This window comes from Equus asinus, chromosome 10 (genome assembly GCF_041296235.1).
Source record: "Equus asinus isolate D_3611 breed Donkey chromosome 10, EquAss-T2T_v2, whole genome shotgun sequence".
NCBI classification, from domain to species: Eukaryota; Metazoa; Chordata; class Mammalia; order Perissodactyla; family Equidae; genus Equus; species Equus asinus.
Window position 1 is genome coordinate 17,751,267 of NC_091799.1, and position 7,516 is coordinate 17,758,782.

General features: G+C 49.7%; 1 protein-coding gene across 3 annotated transcripts in view; it reads left to right on the top strand.

The window, feature by feature from the left end:
- NAIF1 (nuclear apoptosis inducing factor 1) overlaps window positions 1–7,516 on the top strand; it is a 33,160-nt gene that overhangs the window by 11,384 nt on the left and 14,260 nt on the right. The window contains exon 3 of one of the 3 annotated variants that reach the window (XR_011506213.1): window positions 8–7,498. The exons of 1 other annotated variant lie outside the window; for it this stretch is intronic. The gene's annotated coding sequence lies outside the window, so the exon portion shown is untranslated. The remainder of the gene's footprint in view (window positions 1–7; window positions 7,499–7,516) is intronic. One more of the 3 variants, XR_011506214.1, reaches the window with a different exon arrangement.

Consider the following 7,516-nt stretch of genomic DNA (forward strand, 5'->3'; position numbering starts at 1 on the left):
TTCCTAGGGCACATGTTCACAAAATGGCGGCCTTACCATGATCTGAGGGTGGAGTTTTCAGCTCCTTGATGTCAAAGAGTCACCCATTGGTCATCTGCGCAGGCCCAGTTGATGAGTCGGTGGTCTTAACCAGCCGGAACTGGACAAGGAGTCAACTCTCAGTTCCTGAAAAAGTCAAGCACCCGGACCATGGTGATCCAGGCGTCAGAGATGTCATCTACAGGGTGGGTTTTAAGAATGCATTATCGGGCCAGCCTGGTGGTGCAGCGGTTAAGTTTGCACTTTCCGCTTCGGTGGCCTGGGGTTTGCAGGTTCAGATCCTGGGCACGGACACGGCACTGCTCATCAAACCATTCTGAGGCGGCGTCCCACATGCCACAACTAGAAGGGCCCACAACTAAGAATATACAACTATGTACCAGGGGCTTTGGGGAGGAAAAGGAATAAAATAAAATCTTAAAAAAAAAAAAGAATGCATTATCTAACTTCTTTTGCAAACAGACAACTGAGTATAGTTAAAGCAAGTTGGCCCCCAGTTTCACTCTTATTCATAATTACTTTTCAAGTGCATAGCGCAGTCCCCGAACAGACATTGAATACACTTTTTATTGCAGTGTTGATTGAGTTGAGCGCCCGCAGCATCCCTGTGAGATGTTTTGCATTTCCCCCATTTGATAGATGAAGACACTAAAGCCAAGACTCACCTGATGGCAGGGCATTATAAGTGGCAGACCTGGGAGTCTCCCCTAGGCGTGCCTGGCTACGCAGCCTGCTCTTTGTGAGTCAACGTCTCGTGAAAGTAGGAGCATGAATCAGCCTTCTGGAGCTGCAGCTTGGACCCTGGACCTGTGACAGGTGCATCAGGAGCCCCACCCTGAGTGGCCCTGCCCCACCTGAGTTCTGTGACCTTGGACAGGGCACATCTCCCCCGCCGGGCTGTGAGGTTTGCCCTCCTGTGCAGCCTCTGCTTCTAAGGGCTGATGAGAGAATGAAATGAGAAAAGTGAAGTAGATGAGTGATGTGAGGGCCCGTGCACAGATGACAAGGAGCCCCGGAGCGCCTCACAGGGCCCGGCCTGTAGAAGGTAACGGAGATGAAGAAATGAAGGGGCAGGAGGGCGCCCGCCTGAGGACCCCTCACCGCACGTTCTCCAAGGATTCTGCCAATCCCGAGGTGACAAACTCAAATGCCTACACCTGCTGAGATTGAGTCCCTTGACTCAGATAACAAGTCCTCTGCTTGCATCTGTACAAAGTTGGCTCGATAGAGGCTGAACTCGGTTGGCTTCAGGCAATCCTGACAGTCAGGAATGTGGGTCCATCCTGCCAGATAGTCCGTTTTTACAAAAGCAGCCAGAAATCTAGGCTTTCATGTGAAATCTCCCAGTTTAAACATATTGACTATCAAATATTTGTAAACCCTGTGCAAGCCAAACAAAACACACCTGTGGACTGGACTCAATCCACGGAAGTCATTTTGTAAGCTCTGTACTTAACCCTTTGGGAGCCAGTTTGTATACCGTGGGAGCAGCCAGAGGAAGGTGGCTGGAGGCAGAGGCTGGTAGGCAGGAGGCCTGGGTGCCGGATCCCTCTTTCTCTTGCACCCTAGTCTCCCCATCCACCTGATGGGGGTGGGCCAATCTAGTTGGAATGGTCCCTAGTAAGGACACCCCTCCTGGATGCCCCTCCTTTGCCCAGGCTGGGCCTGACTCCCTGGAAGTACCTGGGCTGGGCTCTTTGCTTTGCTTGAAACTGAGTCAGTCTCATTTCACACACGGCAATGATACTCACATGCCACCTGCCTATCAGGATGTTTCCAAATGGGGCTGGCCACCGCAGGGGACCCCTCCAAGGCTGATGTTGGCAGAAGCACTATTTCCAGACAGGCCTCCAACAGGGTCTTGTCCAGATGGGAGGTTGGACCAAAAGGCTTCCATGATCTCTTCTGGCTGTTTATAGTGTCTGCTCAGCACCCAGGGCTCCTCCTGGCAGTGGCATTCTGATTTTGTTTTGAGGACCCACCCCTCCTCCACTCAGTCCACTCAGTTTGAGGGAGGGATCCCAATTCTGGCCTCAGTGGTAAGGATGTGGCCCAGGACTGGTCCATGAGAGGAATGAATCCCTCTGTCCACAGTGATTGGTTAAGGGTGAGCACATGACCCAATCGGACCAATGAGAATCTGCCCTGGGACTTTTGCTCTTTCCATTGAAGTTTCCAAGCTGGTGGGATGAAAACCTGAGGCTCTTGGGAGGTGACCCAGTGGAGGAAGTCCACCTAATAATGAAGCCAACCCAGGAAAGGCTAAGCAGAGGATCGAGAGAGATTTCAACTGGGGTTGGAGAACCTGAATCCAGCAGTTCCTGAAGCTAGCTCTACCCTCCTGGATTTACCACTTACAGCACCTACAAATCTCCAGTTTTACTTATGTCATTTTGAGAAGATGTTTGTCACGAGCAGCTGAAAGAGTCCTAATCCTTTTTTCCACCCTGAAGTTCTGCAATTCAGATTCCAGATCAAAATATCTTCAGAGCGTTTGCCTAGACTAGCTGCTTCTCAAGTTATAACCTGAAAAGCATTAACTTTAGGATCATCTGGGTTGTTAATGCACATTTCTGAGTCCCACCTCAGACCAACTGAAGCAGATACTGGTGAGGTTGGGGAGGGAGGGTGGGTGCGGATTTTTAACAAGCTCTCATGTGACTCTGACTGAATCTCAAGTTTGAGAACGCTGGCCGACCTCTGCCCCTTGTCCTTCCGCTCTCCTGCCTGCGTGTTTGAACCATGTGATTCCGCCCGCTGGCCACAGCTGATAGGACAGCAGACGATGCCTGGTCCAAACTGGGCCAATTGGTTTTCTTTCCCCCAAATTTGGAATTGGGATGCAGAGACCCACTCAGTCTTTGCAGCTGTTGGAACCTTCTTCCACTTTACACACCAAGAAGTAGAAAAGGTTGCTCAGAAGAGGGAGAGGAGGGAGGGAGCATGCGAGGAGAGGCAGGGTGGAGAGAGTCAGACGGTGGCGCAGGGTTTAAATTCACACGTTCCACCTCATAGTTCACTGGTTTGGATCCCTGGTGCCCAGGTATGCACCGCTTATCAAGCCATGCTGGGGGAGGTGTCCCCCATGTAAAGTAGAGGAAGATGGGCACGGATGTTAGCTCAGGGCCAGTCTTCCTCAGCAAGAAGAGGAGGATTGGCAGTAGTTAGCTCAGGGCAATCTTCCTCAAAAAAAAAAAAAAAAGAAACTGCCAAACTGTTTTTCAAAGTGGTTGCACCATTTCACATTCCCACCAACAGTGTATGAGGATTCTGGTGGCTCCACATTCTTGCCAACCTTTGGTGGGGTTTTAATTTTAACCATTCTAGTAGGTGTGAAGTGGTATTTCATTTGGGTTTATTTATTTATTTTTGGTGAGGAAGATGTAGTCTGAGCTAACATCTGTGCCAGTCTTCCTCTATTTTACACGTGAGTTGCCGCCTCAACATGGCTGACTGGTGGTGTAGGGCCACGCCCAGGATCCAAACCCCTGAACATGTGCTGCTGAAGCAGAAGTGGAATGTGCTGAACTTAACCAGTACGCCACAGGGCTGGCTCCTCATTTGGTTTTAATTTACAGTTCCCTAATGCTAATGGTGTGGTTATTTGCCATCTGTAGATCCTCTTTGATAAGGTGTCTATTCTATTTATTGTTTTTATTTTTCATTTTTTTGAGGAAGATTAGCTCTAACATCTGCTGCCAATTCTCCTCTTTTTGCTGAGGAAGATTGGCCCTGAGCTAACATCTATGCCCATCTTCCTCTATTTTATATATGGGACGCCTGCCATAGCATGGCTTGACAAGCAGTGTGTAGGTCTTGTGCCCTGGATTCGAACTGGCAAACCCGGGGCCGCTGAAGCTGAACGTGCGAACTTAACCACTGTGCCACCAGGCTGGCCCCTGTCTATTCTATTTAAATTGTCTTTTTATTGATATGTGTTTAGAGTTCTTTATATATCTGGATACAAGTCCTTTGCCAGCTATATTTTTGCAAATATTTTCTCCCAGTCCGTGCATGCCTTTCCATTTTTATAACAAACGACATAGACTATTTTGATACACATTGAATGTGAGAACCTCTCTTCGATGACAAACTGTGCAGATTCAAACAGCAGCAAGAGGTGCTGGCCCATCCAACTGGCAAAACAGCAAAGAAGGCCCTCAGGCGTTATTGATGATGGAGATCTGTTAGAAGGAGTGGAAATTTGTCCGAAACCCTAGGACTGTTTGCTGATAGTTCATCAAAATCTGTAAATATGGGTTCCTTTGACTCAGCAAGTTCAGTTCTGGAAATTTTTCCTGAAAAAATAACCAAGAGCAGTAAGGTGTCTGTCCCAGGAGCTTTGGTCCTGGGGTTGTGCTGACAGGAGGGGGCTGCTGACATGCCTGGCTGGCCGACCCCAGATCTTGGTCCTGTGTCCCTATGTGCTCAGAACCCTTTTGTCGTCAACCTGGGTGGAAGGCTCAGAAGGACTGGGAGGTCAGTGGGGCTGGAATTTGACCCGTCCCCGGCAGGGTGGCCAAAGAAAAGTGCAAGGCAGGTCTCACCCGATTGCATCAGGAATCTGGGTCCGATCTAAGCCTGGCCTGGCCTCGGAAGGCTCCAGGATTCAGGTTCTAACCAGCCACCACCAGTGCAAACTGGGAAACGGAGACACTTGGCTGACCTAGTTACCTGGGACCTAAGAAGGGACAGTCCTTTCCTCTCTAAGCGCCAGTAGTTTCCCCTCGACTCAGGGAGGTGGGGCCTTGGCCAAGGCCAGGCCAGGACTGCTGGGGCTGTGTGTGAGGAGGGAGCTGGAAGCCTGGAGACCTAGGTTCTAGATCAGCCCCCATCTGCTGTGCCACTTAGGGCCAGCCTGTTCCCCTTCCCAGGCCCCAGTCTCCTCAGCGGGACATGGGGGAGGCAGATCAGATAGGCAGTTCCCTCTGGCCTCTCCAGCGAGGACTGAAAGTAGCAGCCTGGAACCAGCCATACCTGAGTTCCATCTCTGTCTCCATCACTTTCTGTGACTTGGCATATTATTTAGCCTCTTTGTATCTCAGTTTCTATCTTAACTTAAAGCCCTGCAATGACTCCCAATTGTGCTTTGGAAAAAGGCCCTCATGACCTGCCCTTTCCCACCTCTCCAGTTCCAGTTCCTGCCACTCTTTCATTGTCACACTCCAGCCACACTGGAGCCACTAAGCTCCTCCCCCTGCCCCAGGGCCTTTACAGATGCTCTTGCCTCTGTCTTGCCTTTCGTTAGCCTCTCTCCCTGGATAGCTCCTATTCTTTTTTTTTTTTTTAAAGATTTTATTTTTCCTTTTTCTCCCCAAAGCCCCTCGGTAGATAGTTATGTATTTTTAGTTGTGGGTCCTTCCAGTTGTGGCATGTGGGATGCTGCCTCAGCATGGCCTGATGAGCAGTGTCATGTCCGTGGCCAGGATCGGAACTCGTGAAACCCTGGGCCGCCGAAGCGGGGCACGTGAACTTAACCACTCGGCCACGGGGCCGGCCCCAATAGCTCCTATTCTTCATCAGAGCTCAGAAGCCACCTCCTCAGGGAAGCTCTCTCTGACCCCAGACACAATCACTCGTGCTGCTGACCCCTCTCACAGCACAACCACAGTCATTAAATGTGACTGTTTGTTTGATGTCTGTCTCCCAGTGGCACTGTGAGCTCTTTGAGAGCAGGGACTAGACAGCCTTGTTTGGGGCTGTGTCTCCTGCCCTTTGCACAGGCCTAGCATAGAGTAGGCACCCCAGTAATTTTGTTGAACAAGTAGTGCTAACACCATATTTCATCCATTCTGAGATGTGTTTCCAGGCCACATTTTAACATCTCTGAAGTCAGGATGCTTTTTTTTTTTTTTTTTTTTGAGGAAGATTAGCCCTGAGATAATATCTGCTGCCAATCCTCCTCTTTTTGCTGAGGAAGACGGGCCCTGAGCTAACATCCGTACCCATCTTCCTCTACTTTATATGTAGGACGCCTGCCACAGCATGGCCTGACAAGCGGTGCATAGGTCTGCACCCGGGATCCAAACCAGCGAACCCCAGGCCGCCAAAGCAGAATGCGTGAACTTTTTTTTTTTTCCTTTTTCTCCCCAAAGCCCCCTGGTACACAGTTGTATATTCTTCGTTGTGGGTCCTTCTAGTTGTGGCATGTGGGACGCTGCCTCAGCGTGGTTTGATGAGCAGTGCCATGTCCATGCCCAGGATTCGAACCAACGAAACACTGGGCCGCCTGCAGTGGAGCACGCGAACTTAACCACTCAGCATGGGGCCAGCCCCAAGAATGCGTGAACTTAATGGCTATGCCAACTGGCTGGCCCCAGGATGCATTTTTCAATTGCTGTGACAGAAGCCAGGTACCTGAGGGTTACTGTAAATAGTCAATAAGATTACCTTTTGACCTTGTTATGGAAAGAAGTTAATCTTGTCTGTTTGCTGTTCCGTTGTTTAACCTGAGGGGTAACTCAAGGGTCAGAAGGATTTATGAGCTTGCTTTACAGAGGAAAGAGAATGCCTTCAAGGATCACCAGATAACGAGCCCCCAGCTGCCATGGCTGCCCAGGAATGAGACTGCCCTGGGGCTCACCAGGAGTGAAAGAAACACTGACCACCCCTTTGTTTCTCTGAAACTCCTCCCACCAAGCTGCTTAGCTCTATAAAACCCCCTGCTTTCTTCTCTTGTTAAGACAGATTTGAGAGAACCTATCCTCCAGCCTTCTCTTTGTGGCCAATTCAAATAAACCTTTCTCCATCTCCAAGCACCACGTCTCAATGATTGCCTTACTGTGCATCAGGTGCATGAATTTGAGATTAAGAGGTTCAGTATCAATTTGTGAGCAGACAGCAACTGTGACATATTCGGGGATACCTGCCCCTATTCATCAAAACTTGCAGCTCGGAAGGACATCCCTGAGGCAAGAGTGGACTACTCAGAAGGAAAGCTGCATCATCCCTGCTCTTGATGACACAGGACAGTATTTTCAGGAACAACACAGACTTCAATGACTCAATGACAAAGTGATGCAAGAAAAGTCAGACTCTGCACGTGCAAAAGTTTCAAGAATATCTTCACTAAATTATTTTGGTCACAGTTTCCTTTTTATGTATGGCCAATAGTGATGTACGATAAAGATTGTCTCAATTTAGAGAGCACCTTGAATAAGTATAAAATCAAATTTCTAAGTGCCCAGGAAGTGCTGTGTCATCTTTTACTTGGTAGTGCTTTTTTCTTTTCTAGTGGCACAAAAATGAATGATGTGTCTTTCAACTGAAGGCATCTTGGATTTGATTCGATGCTGTAAGAAGTTCCTGCCTGACCTGGGTGGCCGGGCTGCTGCAGCCAGAGCCCGGCGTAGGGCGCAGAGCTCTGAGCGGCCACAGGGGCGCTCTGTCCACGGGCGCCTTCCCAGCCGGGAGTTTCAGGAATCTGAGCTCGGAGGAGCTGGGCGGCGTGTCGTTCTCGGTGCGTCCTGTAGGTGGC